At 41.4% G+C, this 15,275-nt stretch overlaps 1 long non-coding RNA gene across 1 annotated transcript; it reads right to left on the bottom strand.

Moving 5' to 3' along the window:
• Positions 1-510: 510 nt before the first annotated feature.
• On the bottom strand, positions 511-14,446 carry LOC134736772 (uncharacterized). The gene is made up of 2 exons (XR_010121015.1): positions 14,354-14,446; positions 511-976 (listed from the first exon to the last, which is right to left on the bottom strand). It is a non-coding gene; the product is annotated as an uncharacterized lncRNA (long non-coding RNA).
• Between the last annotated feature and the right edge of the window lie 829 nt (positions 14,447-15,275).

Raw genomic sequence — 15,275 nt, 5'->3', positions numbered from 1 at the left:
ATTTTTGTATTTTTTAGTAGAGATGGGGTTTCACCATGTTGGCCAGGCTGGTCTTGAACGCCTGACCTCAGGTGATCCACCCGCCTCGGCCTCCCAAAATGCTGGGATTACAGGCGTGAGCCACCGCACCTGGCCTCTCCCTTCACTCTTAGCTAAGCTAATGTCAATATAAGTTGTCTTTCAGAGCTCAGCTTAAACATCACTTCCTCTAGGATGTCTTCCCTAACCTATTAGGTAAGGTAGATGTCCTGCAATCGGCTCTTATGGTGTCCTCTACGTCCCTAGCAACACGTGTCATTCTTGGTTATTGAATTGTCTCTCTTCTTCTCATCTTTATAAAGCCAGCTTTGCCATAGCACTTGGTACCTAGGAGGGACCAGTAAGTCCTTGCTGACTGACCAACTAAATGGATTTTATTTCAAATGAACTCAGTTCAACAGCTAATCTGAACCTTTGGTCATTTTTGAAATACGCATTGTACTAGGTCCCATCTTTGTGCCTTTGCTAGTGTTGTTTTTCTGCTCAGTTTGCCCTAACCTTCTATCCCACCCTCCCCATCTCGACACATTTTTAATCCTCAGCTTATATTTGACTTCTTCCAGCCTACATTCCTAGTCAATAGAATCAGGGCTAGTCCTTCCCTTCCTCTCCCCAGGAAAATACATATGAAGGCAACATTTCCCGTGTATTTCTGTATGCTTAAACGACCCCTTAAAGTCTACCTGTGGATCTCTTGGGGTTCTATAGGCCTATGAAACAGACTGGCTAGATGTTCACTAAATCTGTTTCCTCCTCTTCCTGAGCACATAGCTAGATTACATTTCCTGGCCTCCATTTTGGTTGGGAAGACTGAGTTTTAGCCAAGTGTACACAATTTCCTTCAAGAGTCCCTCATATTATCATCCTTGTTTCTCCTCTATCTGTGGATGTAAATGAGTATGATGAACTTGGAAGCCACATGTTAAAGATGACAGAGCTGCAAGATAAAAGGAGCTTGAGTCACCACATGGAGCAGAGGTGCCCTCCAATCAGATGTACTTGTTTCATACTTTATGTGAGAGGAAAAAAAAAAAGATTTTTAAGGAATTTGAAATATATTTTTGTATACATTGGTTATAGCAGTTAGCCTATCTTTTTTTTTTTTTAATTTTATAAATTTTTGCTAAGGGAGGTGCAGGTCCACACCAAGGCCCAGCCATCCCAGTTAGCTTGTCTTAACTAATATAAAACACTAAGTTAAAAACCCCTGGTTTGTAAGAAGATAGTAAAAAGATTAGTGGTTGCCAGGGGTTGGAGGAAGGGAGGAATGGATAGGTGGAGCTTAGAGAATTTTTAGGGCAGTGAAACTACTATTTTTAACACTATAATGGTAGATACACATCTTTATACATTTGTCAAAACCCATAAAGTGTCCAAAACCAAGACTGAATCCTAACGTAGACTATGGACTTTGGGTGATAATGATGAGTCAATGTAGGTTTGTAGGTTCATGAGTTGTAACAAATGTTCCACTGTGGTGCTGGATGTTGATAATGGGGTGGCTGTGTATCTGTGTGGAGAGGGGGTACATAGGAACTCTCTGTACTTTCTGCTTAATTTTGCTGTGAATCTAAAACCGCTTTAGAAAATAAAATCTACTAAGAACAAAAACAAAAACAAAAAACAAAACAAAACCCTGGTTTACACATTTATAATTAATTTTTTTTTTGTAGAGATGGGGTCTCACTATGTTGCCCAGACTAGTCTCAAACTCGTAGGCTCAAGTGATCCTCCCACCTTGGCCTCCCAAAGTGCTGGGATTAGAGACACGAGCCACCATACCTGGCCAGCACATTTAAAATACATAGTTTAAACTACTTATATGCTCTGATCACAAACTGCCCAAGACTATTTCACTTTATAGCACAGAGCCTGATAATAAATATTTATTTACATGAGGATCAATCTACCCAGATAACACAGCAGCTCTAAATGTGTATGCTCCAACAATAAGGCTTCAAAATACATGGAAAAAAGGCCAGGTGCGGTGGCTCACGCCTGTAATCCCGGCACTTTGGTAGGCCGAGGTGGGTGGATCACCTGAGTTTGGGAGTTCAAAAGCAGCCTGGCCAACATGGAGAAACCCCGTCTCTACTAAAAATACAGAAATTAGCCTGGCGTGGTGGCGCATGCCTGTAGTCCCAGTTACTCAGGAGGCTGAGGCAGGGGAAATTACTTGAACCCTGGAGGCAGAGATTTTAGTCAGCCAAGAATGTGCCACTGTACTCCAGCCTGGGTGTGTCTAAAAAATTGAAAACAAAAACAAAAACATGGAAAACAAACGAAACCAAACAATGTGAAAACAATAAAGCTGAAAGGAGAACTACAAATCCACAATTATAGTTGGGGACCTCAACACTCCCTCTCAGTAATTAATAGAAGTATTAGTAAACAGAAAGCAAAAAAGTAGAACTAAATAACACCATTAGCCAAGAGGCTGTAATTGATATTTATAGATGACTCCACTTAACAACAGCAGAATATAACTTCTTTCCAAGTGCCCACACAACAGTTGTATACATAGGCCATATCCTGGATTATAAAGCAAATGTCAACAAATTTAAAATAATTGAAGCTATATGAAGTATGCACTATGACTATAAAAAAATTGAACTACAAATCAGTAACATGAAGAAAACAAGAAAGCCTCAATACATGAAGATTACACAACACATAATCCATGAGTCAATGAAATCTTTCAAGGAAAATAAAAAAATACATTGATCTGAATGAAATTTAAAATATAATATATGAAAACGTGTGGGACAGCCAGGCACAGTAGCTCACGCCTGTAATCCCAACACTTTGGGAGGCCGAGGCAGGTGGATCACCTGAGGTCAGGAGTTTGAGACCAGCCTGGCCAACACGGTAAAACCCCATCTTTACTAAAAATGCAACAATTAGCTGGGCGTGGTGGCGTGCACCTATAATCCCAGCTACTCGGGAGGCTGAGATGGAAGAATTGCTTGAACCCGGGAGGCGGAGGCTTCAGTGAGCCGAGATTGTGCCACTCCAGCCAAGGTGACAGAGCGAGACCCCATCTCAAAAAAAAAAAAAAAAAAAGAAAAGAAAGAGAAAAAAATCCAGAAAACTTGTGGGACACAGCTAAAGCACACCTGAGAAATTTATGGCACTAAAATCCGTCTCAAAAAAAAAAAAAATAAAGAAAAAAAAAGAAAAGTGTTCAAATCAGTAACCTAAATTCCCACCTGAAGAAACTAGAAAAAGAAGAACAAAATAAACCAAACAAGCAGAAAAAAGAAACTAATAAAGAGCAGAAATCAATACAATTGAAAATATGGAAATAGTAGAGAAACTCTGTATAACATGGATCCTTAAAAACATCAATAAAATTGCTAAACCTTTAGCAAAACTGAGAAAAATAAGAAAGAAGACACAAATTATGAACATTGGCAATGAAATGGGATCTCACTATAGATCCTGAAGCCATTAAAAGCATAAAAGGAGAATACCACAAACAACTTTATGTTCATAAATTCAACAACTTGGAAGAAACGGGCCAACTTTATGAAAACTATAAAGTACCAAAATTCAACCAAAATGAAACAACCTAAATATTCTTATAATGATAAGGAAATTAAACTCATAACTGAAAAGCTTCCAAAAAAGAAATCTCCAGGTTTCACTAAAGAGTTCTACTAAACATAAATATAAAGAAGACATTAAAAAGTGCCTGTACTCTCACCACCCTGAGATAGTTTCAGATAACATGATTCCTGATGATCTAGTGGCCAGGAGAAAAAGAAAAATGAAAAAAAGCCTGGAAGGCTAGGTTCCAGTGGCTCACACCTGTAATCCCAGCACTTTGGGAGGCCGAGGTGGGTGGATACCTGAGGTCAGCAGTTGGAGACCAGCCTGACCAATATGGTGAAACCCTGCCTCTACTAAAAATACAAAAATTAGCCGGACATGGTGGTGCACGCCTGTAGTCCCAGCTACTGAGGAGGCTGGACAGGAGAATTTCTTGAACCCAGGAGGTGGAGGTTGCAGTGAGCCGAGATCACAGCACTGCACTCTAGCCTGGGCCACAGAGCAAGACTCTTGTCTCAAAAAAAAAAAAAAAAAAAAAAGAAAGAGAAAAAAAAAGTTAACATGAAATGCTGGTTTTCTTAACTTCTAAGATTCGTCGATGTAGAGCTGAAATTCTCTACCACTGTATTCTAACACTGAGAAAAATGTCAATTTGCCATTATAACCTAACCTATGGATACATCTTCCAGAGACCATGGGGGACATGCACTAAAGGGGAGTTGGCTGCTTTTTAGCTTAAAAATCACTTACCCTGTTAGTGCCTCATTTTCTTCACAGATAAAACGTGGATTAATTCATTTATTTATCTAACAGATAATTACGTAGCCTCTACTATGTCCCAGGCACTGTTCTAAGTATCTGGAACACATGCGTGAACCACAACAAAAAAGATCCCTTCTTCTGTGGAACCTACACATTCTATAAGGGGGGTGGGGCACAAAAGTTAAACAACAATATATAACAAAATAAATTGTACAGCATGTTAGAAGGTGATAATGCTATATAAAAAACAAACAAAAAACAAAGGCCGGGAGCAGTGGCTCATACCTGTAATACCAGTCATATAGGCTGAGGCAGGCACATCACTTGAGGTCAGGAGTTTGAGACCAGCCTGGCCAACATAGTGAAACCCTGTCTCTACTAAAAATACAAAAATTAGCCGGGTGTGGTGGCGTGTGCCTGTGGTCCAGCTACTCAGGAGGCTGAGGCAGGAGAATCTCTTGAACCTGGGAGGCAGAGGTTGCAGTGAGCTGAGATTGTGCCACTGCACTCCAGCCTGACTGGGCAACAGAGCGAGACTCCATCTTAAAGTAAATAAATAAATAAATATATGTTTGTGTGTATATATATATGTGTGTATATATATATGCACACACACATATATACACACATATATATATACACACACACACACACACGTGTATATATATAAACAAGAGTGCAATATGGTAAGGAGGATATCAACTACACGGGTCTTGGGCAGGATCCTGACCCACAATAGTGGGTCAGGGTAGGCCTGATTGAGAGGGTGATGTCTGAGCAAAGATTTGCAGGTTGAGGAGTTAGCCAAGGGGGTATTTGGGGAAAAAGTGTTCCAGGAAGAGCCACACATCTAAAGCGAAGGCTAAGTTAGGAGTGGAGCATGCAGAACTTTTACGTCATTTAAAGGACTTCATTAGTTGTGCCTGGTGGTGCACACCTATAGTTGGAGCTATGGGAGAGGCTGAGGTGGGGGAATTGCTTGAGCCCAGCACTGCAGTGAGCTGAGGTGGTGCTACTGCACTCCAGCCTGGGAGATAGAGTGAGACCCTGTCTCTGTTAGAAAAAAAAGTAAAAAATTAAAGGATTTCAGCTTTACTCTGTGAGAAATGAGAAGCCATTGCTGCGTTTTAAGCAAAGAATTGGTACCATAAAGGAAAAAAAGTGATACTTACATATAAACGTGTTGAGAATTGAGTGTAGGTGACACAGAGAGGAGCAGACTGACAAGAAACAGTGGGATTTGGGACACACTTTTGAAGACAGTGCCAGCAAACTCCAAGGTTTTTGGCCTGTCCAAGCAGAAGGATGCTGTTGCTCTTAATGGGGAGGGCTGCAGGTAGAGTGAGTCTGGGGTAAATGTTTCTAGGGTTTCAAGGGTTTCATGACAATCGGTGGCCTTTGTTGTAGCTTGAATCCAAAGGTCACTTCTCTGATTTGGTGTTTCTCACCATCTCTCCTGCCAGTTGTCCTCTTTTTCTTTGCAACCCTCTAAGTCTTAGCTTTAGAGGTGAAAGGTCAACTTAATTCTCTAGGCAGGCATCGGCTGGTTCCCTTTACCTGGAGAGCCTAAATGCAAATCTCTTTACCAAAACCTCTCCCTCAGGGCATTGGTTCTTAGGGGAGGTGGTGACTTACTTATTTTGGGTCAGGTGTAGGACTTGTTGAGTTTACAGTGGATAGAATGAGTTTTAGAATATGTCACCTGTCCACTAGGACCCGAGTTGAAACTATCAACTTATTTTATTCAGGTCCTTGTATAATTGTGATAGAGACATCGGTCCCTCTGGTCAGGTTTGCACTAAAGTCATTGCACAGCAAAACTTCCCATAGGCTACATTTTTATGTTTCATTTTCAGACTGTTGGTGTCACAGGAGCAATGAAAATTTGTGAATAATGTTTTTTCTCCCTAGATGAATAATGTGGATGGCCTGCAGTCTGCTCATGTCCCTGCCAAGGGATTTAACAGGCTATTGTGTTAGTAACAATGTGGATGCAAATTGTAAACATTTATCATCTCCCAAGTTTCATGCAATTTTCAAAGTGATGCTAGTTAAAACAGGCGCTCTAACCCCCAATATAAAACTATCTTTAGATGATTTTCCACATTCTCCAAAAATATTTTGTTTTCCTGTGACTTCTATTTATTATACAAAGTAACATTGTAAAATCTGGTAGAAAGTAAACAGTAATGTTTAATAAGTTTAAGGTCCTCGAAAATTGATTTCATGCCTCTTTAGATGCTATGAACTACTATTAAGGTACATCAATAAAACATTCCACATAGTGGTGTTTAGTAGTAAATTCTCTATGCATGTTTATTAGCAGTTTATTAGGAGGTAAACTAAATATTTGCTAGCGTAAATTTCCCAATAATTTATCTATACTCTCAGCATTTTACAACTGTTATGATCTTGACTCTTGAAAATCACCAATGTAATAGGAATGTCCAAATATTTGAGTCTTAAGATCAAATTAATATTTTGCCAAAGGGGAAAAGCTTTTCAAGAATTATTATGACTTGGCATGGTGTGGTGGCTCACTCCTATAATCCCAGCACTATGGGAGGCCAAGGTGGGCAGATAGCTTGAGCCCAGGAGTTTGAGACCAGCCTAGGCAATATGGTGAAACTCCACCTCTTCCAAAAATAAAAAAAAATTAGCTGGGCATGGTGGTGTGCACCTGTAGTCCCAGCTACTTGGGGGGCTGAGGCAGGAGGATTGCTCAAGCCCAAGAGGTTGAGGCTGTGGTGAACTGTGTTCACATCATTGCACTCCAGCGTGGGTGACAGAGTGAGACCCTGTCGCTAACACAGCACTTTGGAGGAGAAAGACACGGATCAACAAATATTGGCTAACTTCTTACAAATTATTGTACCAAACATATGGGGAATACAAGGAAATATAAGTCATGCGCTAGACCACAAAAGGCTCATAATCTAGGTGGCAGAATGGTCAAAAGTTAGAATGCATGAGGGCGTGGAAGACAATGATCTAATAATTCAGTGGATGCCAGAGAAGCATATTGTAGGCATTTTGAGAAGAAATAATTAAAAAAAAGATAATCAGTAAAGTCTTGATGGAAGTAGTGAAATTAAGTAGACATTTAGGGGAGGTGAACTCTAAATGGGTAAAAAAGAGGGGGAAAGGCAGCTTCTTGGTGAGAACTATCACAAGTAAAGACACAGAGGCAAAAGAGAAGCCCACATACTTGGGAGCCTCAGGGATTGGGAGGTGAGTAGACACATCTGATTATAATGAGGGATTGATATATGGCAACGAGAGGAAGCAAAACCTGGAAATTTGAAAAGGCAAAGGGGTTTAGACTCTGCTTGGAGGCCCATCTCCTGTGGATGGGTTGGTTTCTTGTGTAAAGATTCAGGCAGAGTAGTGGTTAAGTCCCAGCCTCGCTACATAGGAACAACGCGTTACTTAATGATTTAACTTCTTTGAACTTCAGTTTCCTTTCTGTATGAGGGAGATTATATCTGCTGAGCAGAGTTGTGAAAGCTGTGTGAAATAACAGTTCATTGTGATCTAGCCAAGTGAGTGGTCATGACATTAGTGATCATTTCCTCTCTGTGGTAAATGGGTGGGGCAAGGAGTCCACACTAAGGGCTTGTGAAGAGGAAAATGACACCATTGAAGGGATAGATGTGGGGTTTGGGGAATGTTAATTTTGTGATGGTGTGCAGAATGAACTGAAGAAAGGGAGTGTGTGTGTGTTGGAGGTGAGGGGAACATTAGACCACCCAGGAAGAACCGGGGCTGAAACTGGCTATACTGCCTATGACGAAGCCAGTAGAAATGATGAAGCCAGCTGGGCATGGTGGTGCACACCTGTAATCCTAGGTACTCAAGAGGCTAAGGCTGAAGGATTGCTTGAGCCCAGGAGTTCGATCCTAAAATGAACTATGATGGTGCCACTGCACTCCAGCCTTGGGTGACAGAGACCCTGCCTCTTAAAACAAAAAACAAAAACAAAAACAAAGTGAACCTTAGAGGACAGGAAACAAAGGGATTTGGAGAAGATAAAGCTAGATGTAAAAAATAGAATCCAGGCCCAGTGCGGTGGCTCACATCTGTAATCCCAGCACTTTGGGAGGCCGAGGCGGGTGGATCACCTGAGGTCAGGAGTTCAAGACCAGCCTGGCCAATATGGTGAAACCCTGTCTCTACTAAAAATAAAATTAAAAAAAAAAATTAGCTGGGGCGTGGTGGGAGACCCCTGTAATCCCAGCTACTTGGGAGGTTGAGGCAGGAGAATTGCTTGAACCCAGGAGGCGGAGGTTGCAGTGAGCTGAGATCACGCCATTGCACTCCAGCCTGGGTGATGGAGTGAGACTCTGTCTCAATAATAATAATAATAATAAATCCAGAAGAAAAATGTATTAATTTTGGATTAAAGAAAGAAGTATCACACTCGTAGAAGGAAATACTAATGAAGACCTATGTTAGTATTTGTTTGTGTTTGTTTCTGTTTGGTTTTGCTTTGTCTGCCCAGTTTATCCAGCTCTTTCCTTGGTTTAGGGGCTCTCGTCTCACTTTAACAACATGTCTTAATCTGGCAAATCAGAGCACTTGCTTTTCTTGGCACCAGTGATTGGTGTGGAGGTGAGCATGTTATAAAGCTGGGCTGGTCAGCCTGCTCTGAGTTTTTCTACCTGATATTCAATCTTCTTGGCCTCCCTGGATATAGAAGATAGAAGGTTGTCAATCTGGAGAAAGCTGCTGGCAGAAGCATATGAAGCCAAATGGAGACCACAAGAGATTAAAGGAGAAACAGAAAGACAGATCTAGAAGCTTGGTAAATGTTGATGATAATTTTATTTCCTAAGGCCCACAGAGTTGCCCTGATTACTGCAAAATCAAGTTGAACAAATTGGGAAACATTTGCCACAAATACAATATGATAAAAAGGATAACTATTCTTATTACATGGAAAGAATTTCTAAATCAATAAGAAAACATTAAGATTCCAAGAGAAAAATAAGCAGAGGTCATGAACAGACCATTTGCTGAAGAAAAAATACAGAGTTAATAAGAGTCTGCCTCAATAACAAAGAAATATAAACCGTGACAGGAAAGTATGATACTTCACTAATCAAACTGTAAATGTAAAAAACCTGGTAATAATGTTTGGGTGCAACGTGTGTGTTATTCCACACACTGAGTGGTTATTCCACTTTTCTTGAGGGGTTTTCTTGTGGTATTAAGAGCCTTAAAAATGTCCATAAATTTTGATTGAAGCATTCTATTTCTAGGATTATCCTAAGAATATAAACAAAGATGTGCACAAAGATTTGCATACAAGGATATTTATTGCAATGACATTTATGTTAGCAAAATTATAAATGTATAATTGGGTGATGGTTGAATAGATAAAGAGAAATGAACAGTCATATGACAAACAATTATGAGCCAATAAAAATCATGTTTAAAAAAAATCATGTTTTTGTACTGTTTTTTTTTGAAACTGAGTTTCACACTTATTGCCCAGGCTGGAGTGCAATGGTGTGATCTTGGCTCACTGCAACCTCCACCTCCCGGGTTCAAGTGATTCTCCTGCCTCAGCCTCCCGAATAGCTGGGATTACAGGCATGTGCCACCATGCCTGGCTAATTTTGTGTTTTTAGTAGAGATAGGGTTTCTCCATGTTGGTCAGGCTGGTCTTGAACTCCTGACCTCAGGTGATCCACCAGCCTCGGCCTCCCAAAGTGTTGGGATTACAGGTGTGAGTGACTGCACCTGGCCTTGTACTGTATTTTTATAATGATTGTCACATGACTCTTCCACTCCCTTTTTGTACTCCATATCTGTCTTCCAGAAACATCACCTGCCTTTTCTCCTGTGGTCTCTTAATCCTATAATTGTATTACTGCCATTAGAAGATGCAGTTATTAAAAAAAAAAAGAAAAAGTCATGTTTTTGGAATATAGTTTTGTGATACAGGAAATGCTCACTCTATAATGCTAGTGGAAGATAAGTACTATACAAATGATGTGATGTGGTCTCAATTATTATTATTGTTATTATTTTTTCCTAAAAAAAGAAATGGGGTCTCACTATGTTGGCCAGGCGGGCCTTGAACTCTTGGCTTCAAGCAGTCCTCCCATCTTGATTTCCCAAAGTGTTGGGATTACAGACATGAGCCACTGTGCATGGCCTAATTATTATTATTTTATGTGTGTATGTGTGTGTGTATATGTATTAGGATGTGAAATGGACTTTTTCTATCGTCTTGAACTTTTGGCCAAAGCCCAAAGCTAAGAATAATTGATAACAAATATCCTCATATTCTCAAAAAGGGGGTTAGACAGAGCTTCACAATATTTACTATAAATTTAAAAAAGAAAAGCCTAGTGCTCACCATTATCACCAGCAGCAGCCTATATAAGCGATTTCTCAGAAAGGACAATTGAAGTGAATTTACGGGGGTAGAGAGTGCTTTGTGGCATAGACCTTGGTGCCTGAGACAGCCGTGGCAATATCTGAAAGTGGGAAGTTGGCTAGAGTAGTCCACAAAGTCAGGGCAAAGAGAGAGCGAGCACCAGTGGGCACAAGCCTCACTTCCACCCTTGGGGTAAGGGTATGTGGATTTTCTTACAGTGTGAATAGGATGGGGTGACAAGAATGACAAAGCAGACCATGACCTGTTCCACTCCAAGCCCCTAAACTGCAGATCCTGAGCTCAGGGTGGCAGAAGTATTGACTTGACTTAGATATGGACTTTTAATGCTGGCACATGACCCAGTGCCAATACCTGAAAATGACAGGAAAGCTATGGGATCTTCCTGAACCGTGGCTCAGGGCAGAGAATGGGGAACTGAAGAGGTGTGCTCCAAGGCCATGGTGGGAAGGAAGCCATCAAGCTGCTTCATCTATGGACTCCACCAAGCCCATCTTGTTTAATAATCACCCCTAAAAGCATCAATCAAGGTTGGAAAAAAATGTTATCTGAAATCATCTGAGTGGTGGGAGTACAGGTGTTTTTTAATGTCTTTATACTTTTCCTGTATATTTTTCAAAATTTCCAAAACTAACATGTATGCTTGTATAATTTAAACACAAATTAAAAAAATTAAAAAAAATTTAAACCCAATCACCACCAACAACAAAAAACAAGACATAAAAATAAAAGACGTAGAGGAAATGGATCCAGACAAAAGGAAAGAACCAAGATGAAAATTTTAAAAGGAACAAGAATTGTCTCCTACTCTAATGATGCACATGTTGTGTCTGTATTTCTGCTGAAATGCCTTTTGTTTTTCTCCCTTTTCATTTTCATACGTACACACTAGTGCGAACTCTGGCCATATTCCCCTTAGAAGACTGCAGTGACCTCATAATTGATGTATTTTCCCCTTATGCACCTCCACACCACTGACAAGCCCATCTTCTCAAAACATGTTCTCCTCTCTCTTATCTCTTCCCAAATGTTCCAAAATAACTTTCCCACTTCAGGCCAGTTTTTTTCCTTTCCTTTTCTTTTTGAGACAGGATCTCACTCTGTCGTCCAGGCTGGAGTGCAGTGGGTGTGACCATGGCTCCCTGCAGCCTTCCCCCTGGACTCAGGTGATTCTCCCACCTCAGCCTCCCCAGTAGCTGGGACCACAGGCATGTACCACCATGCCCAGCTAATTTTTTTTATTTTTCATAGAGACGGGGTTTTGCCATGTTGCCCAAACTGGTCTCAAACTCCTAGGCTCAAGCAATTTGCCTGCCTCAGCCTCCCAAAGTGCTGGGATTACAGGCATGAGCCACTGTGCCCAGCCCAGTTTTTTCATACTCTCTCTCTTTTTTTTTTTTTTTTTTTGAGATGGAGTCTTGCTCTGTCTCCCTGGCTAGAGTACAGTGGCGCAATCTTGGCTCACTGCAACCTCCACCTCCCAGATTCAAACAATTCTCCTACCTCAGCCTCCTGAATAGCCTGGACTGCAGGCAGGTGCCACCACACCTGGCTAATTTTTGTATTTCTAGTGGAGACAGGGTTTCACCATGTTGGCCAGGCTGGTCTCGAACTCCCGACCTCAGGTGATCTGCTCGCCTCGCCTCCCAGTGTGCTGGAATTACAGGAGTGAGCCACCAAGCCCGGCCCATACTTTCTTATAAAAGGCCAAGCTTAACCCTACTTGGGCTCTCGTTAATTTCCAGCATTTAAACGACTTGTCAGTCTATTTAAATTGTAACTTGTTTGCTGGAGCTACCTTGGGTCCCTCATCTTCTCTTATTTAAGAAAGCAGTAGGCACTGGGTTTAGTAGTTGGTTACATGTTAAACAGAGTTCTCTGCCTTTTCACATATGTAAATAATTATAAGTTCCATCAATGAAGGTACCATGCTGTGTGCTTTTGTGTGTAGATCCTCGTGTGACACACTGCAATGCATTGTTTAGCACATAATAGTTTCAGAAAATACCATTGAATTGATTGCATCTAAATAATTCTCATGGAACTATTTAATCTGTTAATTCAGAACACCAAAGCTACCAGGATTGCGGAATTTAAAATAGCCCTTCAGTTCCTTTCCTGAATCTGGTAAACTTTCTAAATCATCATTTCCCTTTTTTCCACTTCAAGTATGTGGTCAGGTGAAAGTAATTTGACACCATAATATCTTAAATAAAATGAGAGGATAGACTTAGATGAGAGCAGAATAAGACCATAGACTTAGATAAAAGTCGTTTAAATCCATTCATACTTGCAATGAAAAGAAACATTTTCGTATTACTATTGTCACTTAAAAAATTACTTTTCGAGTCTCTGAACAAAGATTATTAAAAATGTAGAAAACTTTTTCACACCTCCTCCTACTCCACCATCTAGGAAAAAAATTATATAGATATATATTTTACCTTTCTGAACAGATCCAGGGAAATATAATAGAGGTTAATACTTGTTTTCTTTACATTTAGCTTTTTTAACTTATAAGTAAGTTTATCCTGACTCTACACAAGCCAAGTATTAATTAAAGTGCAAATAAGAGAGAGAGATTAGACATAGACAAAGGCCGAGGGGTCTCTCAAATCTACAAAAGGGCCCTATCTAATAGGATTGACAAACATTCAATATTTGTAAACTGCATATTTCAGAATTCCATAATATAGTGTATTAAATTGGATTTGACCTCATTAAGTACAATACTGATCAAATACTGATCTAGCTTTAGTTGTTAATCATTTATAAAAAATTCCTTATTTGACCTCACCCAGAAACCTGACAGACTTTTCTTAGTTCCCACCTTCTCTTCCATTAGAACCCCCAAATCCATTGCTCTCTGCAGCATCAGTGCAGTAGTGTAGACTCTGTGATGGGAGTCCTATCCGGGCTGAACATGCCACCAAGGCCTGTCTTCTGAGTTGACACACAGGGGAGCAGCCTGAGTCTCTGAAGGAGCCCAAAACTGTGAGGCAGCCCCTCTGAACTCCCCTGCCTGTACAGCCTGCTTCATCTCCTAGAGTCACATCTTTCTGTTCCCCTCATCCCTTTTAATTTCACTTTTGTTTTTTTGTGATTTTTTTGAGACAGAGTCTTGCTCTGTCTTGCCCAGACTGGAGTGCGGTGGCACGATCTTGGCTCACTGCAGCCTCTGCCTCCTGGGTTCAAGCGATTCTCCTGTCTCAGCCTCCCCAATAGCTGGGATTACATGTGAGTGCCACCACACCCCACTTATTTTTGTATTTTTAGTAGAGACGGGATTTCACCATGTTGGCCAGGGTGGTCTTGAACTCCTGACCTCAGGTGATCCACCCGCCTGGGCCTCCCAAAGTGCTGGTATTACAGGTGTGGATGAACCATTGCACCCAGCCTTATTTCATTTTTGAAACAGGGTTTCGCTCTGTAGTCCAGACTAGAGTGCAGTGGTGTGATGACGGCTCACTGCGGCCTCTACCTCTTGGGCTCAAGTGATCCTCTCACCTCAGCCCTCAAAGTAGCTGCCCCTGGCCCTTAAAAAACAAACAAACAAACAAACAAACATTCTCTAGGCTTCAGGCAATTCCCTACCTTTGGGATGGCAAGCAGTGGAAGGTGAAAGCTGAGCTGTTCCTGCTGATGGCAGTGGCAGAGTTGTGATCCTGGCTGGAACTTAGCACTCACTTCCCCATGGCAACCATAGAACCACAGGATATTGTTAGTTAGGTAGGTTTTATCATGTGCGTAGAAATCCAGATGAGGTCTGTGGGTCAAATGGAGTTTTGTGAGTTCTCCTGAGCACCTACCCACCACTTTTTAGGTTGTTTAGGGAGGAAAATGGCTCTGAGTTCCAAATAATTGACCATAAATCATCTTTGTGTAGAGGGAGCCCCCAGGGCATAGGTCTAGCATGTTTTTCTGCTATGGACTCTGATAGGTGTGTGGGCCCCTTTGAGTGGCTTCACTCACAGGACCCCCACTCCAAGCCCAAGACTCCTGAGTCATTAGGGTAACCGGGAGTCCCCTCTGAGTGAGCACCCAGAAGGGAAATACAGACCTGAGGGAGGAGAGGATGCACATGAACTTGATGCAAGACCTTCCCTGGAGGCAGGAAGAAGAGGAGGCTCAGGGCTGGTGAGGGTGGAGGTTTCCAGAAGGTCTTTTGGCCTAACCGCTAGAGATGTTAACAGTGTTATATTGTTAAGCTAGTTCCCATAGACTTGTGCCAGGGTTGTTGGCAGGAGGGTTGTAATGAAAAGCAAGTGGAGCGAACTATATCTTCAGAGTTCTCTAAGTAATGGAGGCCAGGGTAGAGTTATCTTGTGATGAGTAATGGAATACATCATGGGGTTGTGTGTGTGTGCATGTGCACATGTGTGGACACGTGCACACCCCATCTCCAAGTACCATCACATCGGGGGTTAAGGCTTCAACATATGAAATTGGGTGTGGAGTGGGGCATGCAATTCAATTTATGGCATCCCCCAGGTCAGAAACCTGTGGGTCAGTCTAG

Source organism: Symphalangus syndactylus, chromosome 1 (assembly GCF_028878055.3).
Source record: "Symphalangus syndactylus isolate Jambi chromosome 1, NHGRI_mSymSyn1-v2.1_pri, whole genome shotgun sequence".
Taxonomy (NCBI): Eukaryota; Metazoa; Chordata; class Mammalia; order Primates; family Hylobatidae; genus Symphalangus; species Symphalangus syndactylus.
Note: the sequence above shows the minus strand (reverse complement) of the source record. Positions and strands in the feature narration are given on the sequence as shown.